This window comes from Macaca mulatta, chromosome 3 (genome assembly GCF_049350105.2).
Source record: "Macaca mulatta isolate MMU2019108-1 chromosome 3, T2T-MMU8v2.0, whole genome shotgun sequence".
NCBI lineage: Eukaryota > Metazoa > Chordata > Mammalia > Primates > Cercopithecidae > Macaca > Macaca mulatta.
This window is the reverse complement of record NC_133408.1, coordinates 136830676-136847672: the sequence shown is the minus strand read 5'-3', so window position 1 is coordinate 136847672 and position 16997 is coordinate 136830676. Positions and strand designations below refer to the sequence as shown.

At 38.5% G+C, this 16997-nt stretch overlaps 1 pseudogene; it reads right to left on the bottom strand.

Annotated features, from left to right (window-relative positions):
- Positions 1–668: 668 nt before the first annotated feature.
- LOC708875 (bifunctional methylenetetrahydrofolate dehydrogenase/cyclohydrolase, mitochondrial pseudogene) lies at positions 669–1403 on the bottom strand (annotated as a pseudogene).
- Positions 1404–16997: the final 15594 nt, after the last annotated feature.

Here is a 16997-nt window from a genome sequence, read left to right as displayed (position 1 = left end):
GGAAGAACTTACTGAAGGGTAACATACATAAAATAAGGCCTAATAGCAATGAACAACTCTAAACATTTTCCCAATGACTGACAAAGTTTCAAAAGACAGCTTAGGAAAATGATTAACATGTAGTTTTTCTTTTTTCCTAGCCAATTCAGTTCTACTTAGATAAATCTGGTTACCAATCAATACATACATAAATTAATTTTTTTCTACTCAATTACTACCATTTTTTTCTTCTTCACCTTTTCCCTAATTTTATCTAGCAATACTTTTCCTTTGATCAGTTGAACTCAAAGGTTTAGTACCTAAAATGAGTATCAACTCTTACTGGAATAGCACTTGGGAAATGCAATTCTAGAAAAGGCAAATGTTTAACTGAGGTGCTTGACAAAGTTAAGCATCCATTCTCAACATGACAATGTCTCCCATGTTAATCACTAGATTAATGGCTGCTCTTGGCTAGATCACATGACCCTGCATGATACTGTAATGTTCCCTGGTGAGGTACTGCAGAGCTGTGTGCACAAACACCTACTCATTTAAGCTTTCAATAAATACAAAGCATCATTTTAAACAATTGCAGTAGAATAAATTAAAAATAATGCATTTCTATTGGCCTGCTTTGCTTCTTGAGCTGGCTTGAAATGCTGATTGTGACATAGAAGACACAATAGTTAATTAGTGGTAATTCCAAGCTCTTTAGGCTTCAACACTTCTCGTTCTTCACGCCTCAGCACTTTTTTTTTGCAGTAATAGTGGTGTTCTTCAATAGCATCGCCACTGTTACGGGGCCAATACCTCCAGGAACTGGAGTGATATAACCAGCTTTTTGTCTGACTCCTTCAAAATCCACATTCCTACTAACTTGGGTTTGCAGTTATGGGATCATGAACTCTATTCCCACATTAATGACGGCTGCTCCTTCCTGGATCATATCTGCTGTGGTGAGATTTGGAATGCCTGTAGCAGTTATCACAATATCTGCAAGAATTGTATGTTTCTTTGGCTGCTCTTTGGGAATATATTGATGAGATATTGTAACAGTGGCATCACCTCCAGGACCTTCATGTGCCCCATCTGTGTGCAGTAACATTGCAATGGGCATTTCAACATTTTTTGACCTTCTGACCACAACCACATTCTTCCCTAGGGTGGCAATGCCAGTTTACTTAATTATTTCCCACACACACCATAGGGTAGCCGCTAATGTGGAATACTGGGCAAACACATTCGCCGTATGTTAATTACATGAAAGTCATCAACATCCTTGTCTGGAGAAAAGCGTTACAGATTTTTCTCTGATCAATATGCTCTGGAAGAGGCAGCTGAAAAAGGAGGCCATCTACATTATTATTCAGTTTATTGATTAAATTAAACAATTCTTCCTCTGCAATTGAAGCTGGTTTCATAATCGTCTCACCGTTGATTCCCACCTCTGCAGCTGCCCTGGTTTTGTTGAGGACATAGGAGTGACTTGCAGGATTCTCGCTGACCAGGATCATGCTCAGGTGTGGCCATTTGTTACCTGAGGCCACCCACTCTTCCACCTCCTGCTGCACTTCCTGCTTGATCTACTGGGCCAGTTTCCTTCCAGAAATGACAACAGCTTCATTTTGAACTGCTGAGACATGGAAGGAGTGAGGGCGGAGGGAGCAGCACTGACATGAGGAAGTGGCAGCCATAGCCCGCACCAGTGACATCGCCAGGAGGGCTATTCTGTAATTTTCTATCAGACCTTCCAAGTATTTTTATTCTCTTTTTTGCATTTTAGTAGTTACAAATATTTTCTTGATCATTACTGATTTTTATTTCCTATGTCGTGGTGGAAATTTTTATTTTTATTTTTATATATGGATTTTTGCATTTTCAGGTTAAAATCTTACTTGGTGAAATCTCACATTTTTCTTCCAGAGTTAAGCACAAAAGGGGAAAGATCAGTTTATAATAGAATGATGTAGTGAAACCTTAGCAGAAAAATATCTGGCAGTAGAAACAGAGGTGCCTCTCTGAGAGCTAAAGGTTATGTCTTCTCTCCAAGCTATCTATTCTCCATCACTAATGAAGTTGAAAAAGAACTTTTTAAAAGTGCTTGCTATGTTTTTCAAATCAAAGTATGTATATCTACATTAGTAAACATAGGCACATATAATATACAGATAAGGTATTTTATTTAATAATTCCTTGCTATTGGAATATTGATTCAATGCATAATTTAAGTGTATAATAAGATCTTAAATAGTTTTGTCTCCTTTTTCCCGGATCCATTCTCTTATAGTGAAACTAGAAAAACAGGACTTTCAGAACTTCCCCATCTCCATTCATCCATCCACTTAAAATTTTTATTTTAATATTTTTAGTTTTATTCATGAATTCATTTATTTAAGAAATATTTATTATTTTCTCCTGCCTGACACTATGCTTATTTCTGGGGATACAATAAGGAGAAACAGAGAATCCCTGTCTTCATGGAACTTAGGATCTATATAGGGAGACAGATGTTGTGATTATCACCTAACAATCACAACCCGTGTTATATTGTGATTAATGGTACAAACAGAGGCGTTCGGTGGTTTGCTTGAGGAATCTGAGGTAGAACTGAGATGAATGGAGGTTAGTAAGGGAAAGAGAAAAGAAAAGCATGTAAAAAGCTGTATTGTGGAAAGGTTGGAGGTATGAGAACAGCAAGGCTGAAACAGTGCAAGACGTGTGGCAGACAATGAGGATAAAAATGTTGGGACAAACATTTTCAAACCAGACAGGGCCTTACTAGCTACGTTGTTTTGCAAGATTTTTGTCCAACTGTTTTCCTCTTGATCCCATATAATAATGGAAAAACACTGAAGCAGTAGGCAATATAGAAACATTGCTTGACTTGTATTTTGAGGAGATCACTTAGCTGCACTTTTGGGAATATTGGAGAGACACTGAAGAGTTTATGGGAGAAGTAGCTCATGGGAGAGATGATGGTATTATTGACCAGAGTTGTTATGGTGGAGAAACAAAGAAATGACTGAAATTAAGAGGTTAGTATTATTAGGGAAAAATTGACTTTGCTGGTGAATTGGAAAGGGTGGTGAGGGAAAAAAAATGGTCAAAAATAACTGCTACTTAGATGGACGGTTATGCATGTTAAAATATGTTACACTAAAAAGGGGAGATACAATTGTCCTAAGTTTAGTTTTGAATATATAAATGTATGGAAGTGTTATCAGCAATCCAAGAGGAGATGGCAAGTAGGCAGTTAGATGTTTGGGTCTTGAATTAGAAATATAAATTTCTGAAGATGGCCAAATAGGAACAGCTCCAGCTTCCAGCTTCCAGCATAAGCGACACAGAAGATGGGTGATTTCTGCATTTTCAACTGAGGTACTGGGTTCAACTCACTGGGGCATGTCAGACAGTTGGTGCTAGTCCACAGGTGCAGCCCGACCAGCAAGAGCTGAAGCAGGGCAAGGCATTGCCTCACCTGGGAAGCACAAAGGGGAAGGGAATTCCTTTTACTAGCCAAAGAAAATTGGGACACACAACACCCGGAAAATCGAGTAACTCCCACCCTAATACTGCACTTTACCAAGGGTCTTAGCAAATGGCACACCTGGAGATTATATGCCATACCTGGCCCGGAGGGTCCCACGCCCATGGAGCCTCCCTCATCGCTAGCATAGCAGTCTGAGATCTAACTGCAAGACCCCAGCAAGGCTGGGGGAGGGGTCCCCGCCATTGCTGAGGCTGAAGTAGGTAAACAAAGCCTCCTGGAAGCTCGAATTGGGTGGAGCCCACCACAGCTCAAGGAGGCCTGTCTCCCTCTGTAGACTCCTCCTCTGGGGACAGGGCACAGCTAAACAAAAAGCAGCAGAAACCTCGGCAGAGGTAAATGTCCCTGTCTGACAGCTTTGAAGAGAGCAGTGGTTCTCCCAGCACAGAGGTTGAGATCTGAGAATGGACAGACTGCCTGCTCAAGTGGGTCCCTGATCCCTGAGTAGGGGATATCCCCCACTAGGTGCAGACTGACACCTCACACCTCACACGGCTAGACACACCCCTGAGACGAAGGTTCCAGGGCAAGCATCAGACAGCAATACTCTCTATTCAGCAATATTCTACCTTCTGCAGCCTCCGCTGCTGATAACCAGGCAAACAGGGTCTGGAGTGGACCTCAAGCAAACTCCAACAGACCTGCAGCTGAGGGTCCTGACTGTTAGAAGGAAAACTAACAAACAGAAAGGACACCCACACCAAAACCCCATCAGTACGTCACCATCATCAAAGACCAGAGGCAGATAAAACCACAAAGATGGGGAAAAAGCAAGACAGAAAAGCTGGAAATTCAAAAAATCAGAGCGCATCTCCCCCTCCAAAGGAATGCAGCTCATCGCCAGCAATGGAACAAAGCTGGACGGAGAATGACTTTGACAAGTTGAAAGAAGGCTTCAGTCGATCAAACTTCTCAGAGCTAAAGGAGGAACTGCGTAACCAGTGCAAAGAAACTAAAAACCTTGAAAAAAGAATGGATGAATGGATAACTAGAATCATCAATGCAGAGAAGACCTTAAAAGAACTGATAGAGATGAAAACCATTACACGAGAATGACGTGACAAATGCACAAGCTTCAGTAACCAACTCTATCAACTGGAAGAAAGAGTATCAGCGATTGAAGAACAAATGAATGAAATGAAGTGAAAAGAGAAGTGTAGAAAAAAAAGAGTAAAAAGAAATGAACAAAGCCTCCAAGAAATATGGGATTATGTGAAAAGACCAAATCTACGTCTGATTGGGGTGCCTGAAAGTGATGGGGAAAATGGAACCAAGTTGGAAAACACTCTGCAGGATATCATCCAGGAGAACTTCCCCAACCTAGTAAGGCAGGCTAACATTCAAATTCAGGAAATACAAAGAACGCCACAAAGATACTCCACGAGAAGAGCAACTCCAAGACACATAATTGTCAGATTCACCAAAGTTGAAATGAAGGTAAAAATGTTAAGCACAGCCAGAGAGAAAGGTAGGGTTACCCACAAAGGGAAGCCCATCAGACTAAGAGCAGATCTCTCGGCAGAAACTCTACAAGCCAGAAGAGAGTGGGGGGCCAATATTAAACATTCTTAAGGAAAAGAATTTTCAACCCAGAATTTCATATCCAGCCACATTAAGTTTCATAAGTGAAAGAGAAATAAAATCCTTTACAGACAAGCAAATGCTTAGAGATTATGTCACCACCAGGCCTGCCCTACGAGAGATCCTGAAGGAAGCACTAAACTTGGAAACGAACAACCAGTACCAGTCATTGCAAAAACACGCCAAAATGTAAAATCCATTGATGCTATGAAGAAACTGCATCAACTAACGAACAAAATAACCAGCTAATATCATAACGACAGGATCAAGTTCACACATAACAATATTAACCTTAAATGTAAATGGACTAAATGGTCCAATTAAAAGACACAGACTGGCAAATTGGAGAAAGAGTCAAGACCCATCAGTTTGCTGTATTTAGGAGACCCATCTCACATGCAGAGACACACATAGGCTCAAAATAAAGGGATGAAGGAAGATCTACCAAGGAAATGGAAAACAAAAAAAAGCAGGGGCTGCAATCCTAGTCTCTGGTAAACCAGACTTTAAACCATCAAAGATCAAAAGAGACAAAGAAGGCCATTACATAATGGTAAAGGGATCAATTCATAAGGAAGAGCTAACTATCCTAAATATGTATGTACACAATACAGGAGCACCCAGATTCATAAAGCAAGTCCTTAGAGTCTTACAAAGAGACTTAGACTCCCATACAATAATAATGGGAGACTTTAACACCCCACTGTCAACATTAGACAGATCAACGAGACAGAAACTTAATAAGGATATCCAAGAATTGAACTCAACTCTGCACCAAGTGGACCTAATTGACATCTACAGAACTCTCCACCCCAAATCAACAGAATATATATTCTTCTCAGCATCACATCGCACTTATTCCAAAATTGACCACATAGTTGGAAGTGAAGCACTCCTTAGCAAATGTAAAAGAATAGAAATTATAACAAACTGTCTCTTACACCACAGTGCAATGAAACCAGAACTCAGGACGAAGAAACTCAATGAAAACCATTCAACTACATGGAAACTGAACAACCTGCTCCTGAAAGACTACTGGGTACATAACAAAATGAAGGCAGAAATAAAGATGTTCTTTGAAACCAATGAGAACAAAGATACAACATACCAGAATCTCTGGGACACAATTAAAGCAGTGTGTAGAGGGAAATTTATAGCACTAAATGCCCACAAGAGAAAGTAGGAAAGATCTAAAATTGACACCCTAACATCACAATGAAAAGAACTAGAGAAGCAAGAGCAAAGACATTCAAAAGCTAGCAGAAGGCAAGAAATAACTAAGACCAGAGCAGAACTGAAGGAGATAGAGACACAAAAAACCCTCCAAAAAATCAATGAATCCAGGAGCTGTTTTTTTGAAAAGATCAACAAAATTGATAGACCGCTAGCAAGACTAATAAAGAAGAAAAGAGAGAAGAATCAAATAGACGCAATAAAAAATGATACAGGGGATATCACCACCGACCCCACAGAAATACAAACTACCATCAGAGAATACTGTAAACACCTCTACGCAAATAAACTAGAAAACCTAGAAGAAAGGGATAATTTCCTGGACACTTACACTCTCCCAAGACTAAATCAGGAAGAAATTGAATCACTGAATAGACCAACAGTAGGCTCTGATATTGAGGCAATAATTAATAGCCTGCCAACCAAAAAAAAGTCCATGACCAGATGGATTCACAGTCAAATTCTACCATAGGTACAAGGAGGAGCTGATACCATTCCTTCTGAAACTATTCCAATCAATAGAAAAAGAGGGAATCCTCCCTAACTCATTTTATGAGGTCAACATCATCCTGATACCAAAGCCTGGCGGAGACACACACAAAAAAAGAGAATTTTAGACCAATATCCCTGATGAACATCAATGCAAAAATCCTCAATAAAATCCTGGCAAACTGAATACAGCAGCACATCAAAAAGCTTATCCACCATGATCAAGTGGGCTTCATCCCTGGGATGCAAGGCTGGTTCAACACACGCAAATCAATAAACGTAATCCAGCATATAAACAGAACTAAAGACAAAAACCACATGATTATCTCAATAGATGCAGAAAAGGCCTTTGAGAAAATTCAACTTCATGCTAAAAACTCTCAATAAATTCGGTATTGATGGAACATATCTCAAAATAACAAAAGCTATTTATGACAAACCCACAGCCAATTTCATACTGAATGGACAAAAACTGGAAGCATTCCCTTTGAAAACTGACACAAGACAGGGATGTTCCCTCTCACCACTCCTATTCAACATAGTGTTGGAAGTTCTGGCTAGGGCAGTCAGGCAAGAGAAAGAAATAAACGGTATTCAGTTAGGAAAAGAAGAAGTCAAAGTGTCCCTATTTGCAGATGACATGATTGTATATTTAGAAAATCCCATCATCTCAGCCCAAAATCTCCTTAAGCCGGTAAGAAACTTCAGCAAAGTATCAGGATACAAAATGAAAGTGCAAAAATCACAAGCATTCTTACAGACCAGTAACAGACAAACAGAGATCCAGATCATGAATGAACTCCCATTCACAATAGCTTCAAAGAGAATAAAATACCTAGGAATCCAACTTACAAGGGATGTAAAGGACCTCTTCAAGAAGAACTACAAACCACTGCTCAGTGAAATAAAAGAGGACACAAACAAATGGAAGAACATACCATGCTCATGGATAGGAAGAATCAATATCACAAAAATGGCCATACTGCCCAAGGTAATTTATAGATTCAATGCCATCCCCATTAAGCTACCAGTGACTTTCTTCACGGAATTGGAAAAAACTGCTTTAAAGTTCTTATGGAACCAAAAAAGACCCTGCATTGCCAAGACAATCCTCAGCCAAAAGAACAAAGCTGGAGGTCACGCTACCTGACTTCAAACTATACTACAAGGCTACAGTAACCAAAACAGCATGGTAATGGTACCAAAACAGAGATATAGACCAATGGAACAGAACAGAGCACTCCGAAATAATACCACACATCTACAGCCATCTGATCTTTGACAAACCTGACAAAAACAAGAAATGGGGAAAGGATTCTCTATTTAATAAATGGTGCTGGGAGAATTGGCTAGCCATAAGTAGAAGGCTGAAACTGGACCCTTTCCTTACTCCTCATATGAAAATTAATTCAAGATGGATTAGAGACTTAAATGTTAGACCTAAAACCATAAAAACCCTTGACGAAAACCTAGGTAATACCATTCAGGACATAGGCATGGGCAAGGACTTCATGCCTAAAACACCAAAAGCAATGGCAACAAAAGCCAAAATTGACAAATGGGAACTAATTAAATTAAAGAGCTTCTGCATAGCAAAATAAACTACCATCAGAGTGAACAGGCAACCTACAGAATAGGAGAAAATTTTTGCAATCTCATCTGACAAAGGGCTAATATCCAGAACCTACAAAGAACTCAAACAAATTTACAAGAAACAAACAATCCCATCAAAAAGTGGGCAAAGGATATGAACAGACACTTCTCAATAGAAGACATTTGTACAGCCAACAGACACATGAAAAAATGCTTATCATCACTCGCCATCAGAGAAATGTAAATCAAAACCACAATGAGATACCATCTCACACCAGTTAGAATGGCAATCATTAAAAAGTCAGGAGATAACAGGTGCTGGAGAGGATGTGGAGAAATAGGAACACTTTTACACTGTTGGTGGGACTATAAATTAGTTCAACAATTATGGAAGACAGTATGGCGATTCCTCAAGGATCTAGAACTAGAAATATCATTTGACCCGGCCATCCCATTTCTGGGGATATACCCAAAGGACTATAAATCATGCTGCTATAAAGACACATGCACACATATGTTTATTGTGGCACTATTCACAATAGCAAAGACTTGGAATCAACCCAAATGTCCATCAGTGACAGACTGGATTAAGAAAATGTGGCACATATACACCATGGAATACTATGCAGCGATAAAAAAGGATGAGTTTGTGTCCTTTGTAGGGACATGGATGCAGCTGGAAACCATCATTCTCAGCAAACTGTCCCAAGAACAGAAAACCAAACACCATATATTCTCACTCATAGGTGGGAATTGAACAATGAGATCACTTGGACACAGGAAGGGGAACATCACACACCGGGGGGCTATTGTGGCGAGGGGGTAAGGGGGAGGGATAGCATTAGGAGATATACCTAATGTAAATGACGAGTTAATGGGTGCAGCACACCAACATGGCACATGTATACCTATGTAACAAACCTGCACGTTGTGCACATGTACCCTAGAACTTAAAGTAAAAAAGAAAAAAAAGAAAAAAGAAATATAAGTTTCTGAGTTATGTGCATATAGAAGAAAATGAATCTTCATGTGTTAAATGAGATTGATTAGAGGAAAAAATATACAATGAGAAGGAGGCCCAGGAGCTACCCTTGATTAACTCCAATATTAAATGGACAAATTTCATCATCAATCCATGTTTTATTTGACCTATAAAAGAAATGTTCTTGGAGGAATTGGCTGGTAGCATTTATATAATGGGAGGTTACACATAAAATTCCACGTTCCTAGCTTCTCTTGAAAAGCAGAAGCTATGACCATATTGATCTGGTATTCTAACTGAACCATAGGTGGCCAAAGTGGAGCAGCAGTGCATCTAAACTCCCTTAGACGCAGCATGCGTTTTGCAATTATTCACAATATTTACCACTCCCTACTCTCCATCACCTGTCTGGGTGGGCTGCCATTTGTTGTCACGACCTGTGTTGTGGTTTTCCAAAAGCCCAATTCCATTACCTGTCTCCTCTCTTGCATGTATTCAAATTTGTGGGTTCTGCATAGACTTTACATTCTTCTAAAGTCTAGTGGGCAATAAATACCTGTAAGCATATACTTACTGTATGCTGTGATAAGAACTCAAGTAGACACATACTGAAAGTTCCTGGGTAACAGAAGAGGGAGTCAATTGCTCTGCCCGGAAAAATAGAGGAAACCTAAGGAGGAGGGGTATATTTTTCTCTAGCCCTGAACGACATCTAAGATGAGTTTTTGTTGGTTTTATTTTTCTTTAAGAGAGAAATGGGAATAAAATTCTGAGAAAATAGAATTTTATAAAGTCATAGATGTTTCCTGGGAGTCAATTAGAAATTTGATGTATAGGAGAGGACAGACTAAATTTGGGAAGAAGGTCAAGATGGATTCTAAGAGATATTTTATGACAGGATGAAACAGAAATTCCATCCTTTAAGCACTAGAGAGCCGTGGGGAATAAATAAAGTTGTGAAGTGACTCTCTGATGGGTAATCTTAGCCCTGTTTTATCTGTTTACAAGATAAGAATGCATCTTCCATGTTTTTAATCATTTTATAGAGCCTCCCACCTACTTTGTGTTGTGTGTTAAAGACAAACTTGCTTCAGTTCAGATATAAATAATTTGTTCCGCACTTTTTGTCTTGATTCTTAGAAGCAGACTATTCATGTGGACAAGAACTTTCATTAATCTAAAGGCCATTTAGTCATTCAAACCAATAAACTTTCTTCTCCAGTTTAACTTCCAAGTTCAAAAATTTTTAGCCTCTAGAAATCAAATCTTTTCTATCCAAACATCTACTCAAATAATTCAAAAAATTAATTTAATAATTATATTGTATAACATATTTAACATTTATAAAATAATTTATTTCTGTGAGATAAATATTTCTCCTAATTAGCAAATTAAAATTCTAATTCAAAAACATTAGGCCCATTAACATATAGCATTACCTATTTTATCAAGACAAACTAATTTTAGTTTCTAAAAATAAGATGTAGACATTGATAGAATGGGAAAATAAACTGTAACAGCACAAGGGCAAATGCCAGTTTTTGAATTATATATAGTGATGATTCATGGGCAGAATCATAAATCTTAAATAATAGAGCACATTTATCTTGAGGGATTGTCACGAGCATATGGAACCTTTAGGTGTTATAGTAACTAATGACTACTCGTAGACCAGAGTGAAATGCCAGCTTAATGCCTAGGTTCACGTACATTGTGCACCATAAAACTATTATCATTAGAGCTTTTTGGTTTACTTTGTTTTTGTTATTTTTTTTAAACTAATTTGTAAGCTCCAGAAGAGAGAAAACTAGTGCTGAATAAATCAGGCATCAAGTGATCCATTTATTTAAAAGATATGTTTTCCAAAAAATAGAATGGCCATGTTCCAAATTATAAACCTGCGTGTATATGCCTGTGTGTGTGTGTACGTGTGTCTGCACACATTTGTGTGTTTAAATGTATAGACAATAAACTTACTAGTCTCTCGTGCCATTGTGGACATTTGAGCCAGTGTTTTTGTGGTAGTTTACTTTTAATATACAGAAGGTTTTTTTTTTTTTTAATGAATGTTTAACAAAATGAAGCTGACTGGGTAAATAGAGAAAAGTACACAGGAAGATATAATCTGACACAATATCTCCAGATTTGAGCTGGATGGCTAAGAGTTATTTCAGATATTAAACATAGAAGGTGAGGAATTTTGAGGAAGAGAACTTATTTAAATCCTTCCATCTCTGTAGTGCTCTTAAATGGCTAGCACAGAGAGCCCACATTTAAAAGCTGATGGAGTATTTTTTCCTTCAGGAAGTTAGCTATAGGGTATATATTGACTGCCTGAAACAACAGTGCTCAAACCAAAGTGAAAGGAAAAAAAATCCCTGCTCAGAAGCAAGAGAGGAGAACCAACAATGTGTGAAGATCCCTGCCGTGCTTTTCTGTTCTCTGTAACACTGAACGTATAGAAAGCAGCCTGGTTTTTGTTTCATTAACTCCACTGGATCCCTCTTGCACAAAACTTTCAATATCGGGACAGCCTTGGGGGACTTCACTTCTAACAATTCCTTCAGGATCACTCTTCTTGCTAAACCAGTCAGGTTATTTTTAGGTCTTAAGAGCAAGCGTTCCAGGTGAGGAAGAAAACAGACTGAAGGGTAGGACTGTGGGAAGATTCCAAATTCAGCCACTGAAATCCCACTAGAGGCAATTATGTACAACCCCTCCTATTTTTAATTTACTTTAAATATAGTTTTATGCATTTTGCTTAAAAATAGAATACATCTTCTGGAGTAATTTTGTATGCAGAAAAAGAAAGGGGACAAATTTAGAAAACAATAACCCCCAGTCCACCAAAAAAAAAAAAAAAAAGTCAAGATATTATACTGGGTTGCAAGCCTCACATCTATCAGATTTAATTTTTTCTCCTAAGAGGAAGTCAGACAATTCTGACAGCCTAAGCCTAGATTATCTTTGGCCTTAGACCATTTTCTTCAATGTGTCTGCAATTTGATTCTTGTTGATTTCTCCCAGGGATTTTTTCCAGATGAATAATTAATTAGAGTCCATGTCAATTTTCTATGGCCATTGAGTACTGTCAAAATCTTCCCAGATTAAAACTCGTGATTTGTAAAATGAGAATTGTTATATATTCTACTTTCCTTGCAATTTTAAGGTTGTCTACATTCATGTGAGATTTGTCATTAAAAACTCGGTTGTCTAAGTATAATCCCTAATACACTTTCCTTGTTCAAATCTTTTATCACTTCAGTACCTCAGGAAACTTGTGTCTCAAACAGTTTGGATTTTATTATTTTACTATGATTCAGTAACCATTTAGCACCCATGATACATTAGATTATAAAAATATGTAGCTATTGTCTGCTTTTATAAAATTTAAAATTTTTATTTGATGGATACATTCTAGGATTTTTTTTTCTTTTTTTCCTTTTTTTTTTTTTTTTTAAGTAGAAAACAGTGACATAGTCTGGCTTTGTGTCTCCACCCAAATCTTATCTTGAATTGTAATCCCCAGGAATTGAGGGAGGAACCTGGTGGGAGGTGATTGGATTATGGGGGCGGTTTCCCCCATGCTATTCTTGTGATTGTGAGTTCTCACAAGATCTGATGGTTTTAGAAGTTGTTTGGCAAGTTCCTCCTTCACTATTCTCTCTGTCTTTCCTGCCGCCTTGTGAAAAAGCTGTCTGCTTCCCCTTCAGCCATGATTGTGGATTTCCTGAGGCCTCCCCAGCCATGCAGAGCTGTGAGTCAATCAAACCCATTTCCTTTATAAATAACCCAGTCTTGGGTATTTCTTTATAGCAGTGTGAGAACAGACTAATACAAACAGCATATAAATAAATGATTGCATAAATAATGAAATCAAATAATTAGAAAATGGAGATACAAAACCCACTTATGATTCTTGTTCTAAAATACAAAGGATGATTCTACAACTTTCCTCAGTAATCTTAATTAATTTTTATCATTTGTACATTAAGAATAATTGCAGTGATGGCTAACATATTCTACATATTTTTGAAAGTTTCCTTCCCCAAAGAAACTTTTTTAAAAAGTCTTTTTGTTGAGTCTCATTTTACAAATTATCTTTTATTTTGACTTTTGCAACACATTTAAGGTTTTAAATTCTAAGAAACTGAAATCAATTTCATTAAGGGTTCAATTTGAATATGAAATGTTCTGTAATTAATTTCATCCTTATCTCACAAACTTTTCCACTTTCATGTCACTGAAAAACTATATGTATAATATCACTGATTTGGATTCAGTTAGCTCATCAAAATACATAAAAATTCTTCTGTGTTAGTTGTCATTATATTGTTTGGTTTTTCTTATATTGTTCTGATTATTTCTCGAAGGTATTAATCTAGATGACAGTCATGCTACTAGATAAAATGTTGTAATATTTCCTTGGAATTCACAACCCTCTACTCCCTATTATCTTTTCCATTTTTCCTAATCTGTAACATGTATTTTTCAGTTTCCCACACTAATAAACATTGAAGACAAATGGATTCACTATGCTTGTGTCCTAAATCTATATATATAAATATATATATATGTATTCCTTATTCTCCATGCCTTTCTTTTTCTTCTCATGTTTTCATCTAAGATAGCCTTTCCTTTCCTCAGTATCATCCATGAAGTTTTTCTTATGTCATCAACCTGAAGAAATAGCTCCATATCTAAACTGTCATAGCAACTATTTGGTAAGTAAGTTAATTTGATCATTCTTTGATTAAACAAGATTTCTTGAGCACCTATTATGTGTCAGATACTTTTCTAAATACTGCAAATACAACAGTGAATAAATAGAAAGATATCCATGTCTTGAGCTGGGTGCAGTGGCTCATGCCCTGTAATTCCAGCACTTTGGGGGGCCAAGGCAGGTGGATCACTTGAGGTCAGGAGTTCAAGACCAGCCTGGTAAACATGGTGAAACCCTATCTCTACTAAAAATACAAACATTAGCCAAGCATGGTGGTGCACTCCTGCTGTACCAGCTGCTTGGGAAGCCGAGGCAGGAGAATTAGTTGGAACCAGGAGGTGGAGGTTGCAGCGAATTGAGACGGCACCACTGCACTCTACCTTGAGTGGCAGAGTCAGACTGTCTCCAAAAAAAAAAAAAAAAAGAAGAAAAAGAAAAAACCTATTTATTAAAGAACCTTTCATTGTAATGAGTGAGCCAGATCATAAAGCAAATACATAAATATGTAATTGAAAGGTGATAATAGAAATAAAATAGATAAAGGTGATAGAAAGTGAGCTTTTGTATGTGGTGGGGGGAGTTGCTTCTAGTGTCCATTTTTTTCCTCATGTTTTCTGTCAAGTTCTACCTTCCTAAATGCATGACTATGACTATTTTGGATTGAATGCCAGATTACATATGAAGAGTTGTAGAAATAATTTGAGGCTCTGATTATAATCCAGTGACAGCTAGTCTGTTTTCATTCCACTACTACTGAAAGACTAGGAGCGCTCTCAGGTTCTGGAAAAAGTCTCAAGTCTTGAACTCCAATTTTTCCTCCCCAGCCCTGTGGGGCAGCCAAGAGTTCTGCACAGTGGCACAGCATCCCAGCTACCACTTGTGGAGTTAGTTGCCATGTGATGCCCACCATTGATGGAAGAGGAATGAGCAGTGGATGAGAGGAGCTTTTAAATAGGGAGGTCAGAAAAGGCCTCTGACCTGTACATGCTATACTAATGCAGCTTGTTAGTTTTTAAGCAACGACAGTGATCCGTGGGATCCTGATAGGCAACTGCGGCTTTCTTGAAGGAGTCACGCTTCTTCAGTAAAGTCTTGATCTTTGAGAGGATGTCATTTCGTCTCCCCAGCATGGACTCTTTGGGGTCTGTTCAGGCTTCTGGGATAGAGGTTATACGCAGGCACTCCCATCGCACTTTGGGTTTCCCTCACTTTATCTGGTGCACCTGTTCGCAGTTGGAATATATGTAAGGGGAGGTGAAAACACATATCTGAGCTTCCTCCTTTACCCTGGTGTTTCCTTCCTCCTCCCACGATTCCCCAGAAGCAGAAGAGGCAGACATTACTCTTCCCTGAAAGAATCTCCTGTAACCGGAGCAGTCGGCTGTGTGCCTGTGTGCCTGACGTATTGGGAGAGGACTGTGGAGGAATCCTCGGTGCTGGATCTTCTGATTTATTTAGTAAACCACCTTATTAAAAACATAGGCAGACTACTATCTTGGAAAAGAAGATACCTTTTTCTTTTCTTTTTTTTTTTTTTTTAAGATGGAGTCTGTCTCTGTCACCCAGGCTGGAGTGCAGAGGCACGATCTCGGCTCACTGCAACCTCCGCCTCCCAGGTTCAAGAGATTCTCCTGCCTCAGTCTCTCGAGTAGCTGGGATTACAGGCGCCCACCACTGCACCTGCTAATTTTTGTATATTTTGTAGAGATGAGGTTTCGTCATGTTGGCCAGGCTGGTCTCAAACTCCTGACCTCAAGCGGTCCACCTGCCTCGGTCTCCCAAAGTGCTAGGATTACAAGCATAAGTCATGGTGCCTGGCCAGAAGATACATTTTTACCCATTTCCTCCAGCCCCTTTGCTCTTGAGTGACAGTCCTTCAGCCTGGCTTTAGAGATAGGAGACCACAAATAGAATATTTTTTTAACGAAGGAAGTTAAAATACATCAGTTTATTCTTTACACAATATTAATCCTGACAACCTAGAGAACTGTTCCTGCTGAATAACGTCCTCTTAAATGTGACTCCTTAGACTTGATCTGATTGTGACATTTCTCCTCAGGAAATTGTTTCACCACTGAAATCCCAATAACCTATGTGAGAATCTTGTTTCAGCACCACCAGAGGTCAGTTAGAATGCACTAGTTTAAAATGAGTCATCATCTATTAAGTATTCTAGAGAGAAATGCTTATTACAACATTTGCTTTTTTAAAAACTTGGATCCAAAATATTTTGTCCAACCCCAGCAAGTATAACTTGCTACAAAGGGAACAGGTGTCTTTATTTTATTTATTTATTTATTTATTTATTTATTTATTTATTTATTTATTTTTTGAGATGGAGTCTCGCTCTGTCATCCAGGCTGGAGTGCAGTGGCATGATCTCGGCTCACTGCAAGCTTCACCTCCCAAGTTCACACCATTCTACTGCTTCAGCCTCCCGAGTAGCTGGGACTACAGGCACCCACCACCACGTCTGGCTAATTTTTTTGTATTTTTAGTAGAGACAGGGTTTCACCATGTTAGCCAGGATGGTCTCAATCTCCTGACCTCATGATCCCCCCACCTCCGCCTCTCAAAGTGCTAGGATTACAGGCATGAGCCATCACGCTCGCCTGAAACAGGTGTCTTTTACTGACTGGTTTTGTTTCCTAGATTTGCACAAGCCCTAGTACTATGTAACTGGGCAGAGTATTGATGTAGAAAGTAGACTCACCACATATTTCCTGCAGATTTTAATTACGACGTTATCCACTCCAGTGCAATATTAATCCCTATCTCTGTCATCAAGTATTTATTGAATTTAAACTCACATAACTGCAAATGAGGGGATAATAAAGCATACACAGACATGCGCATGGAATAGACTA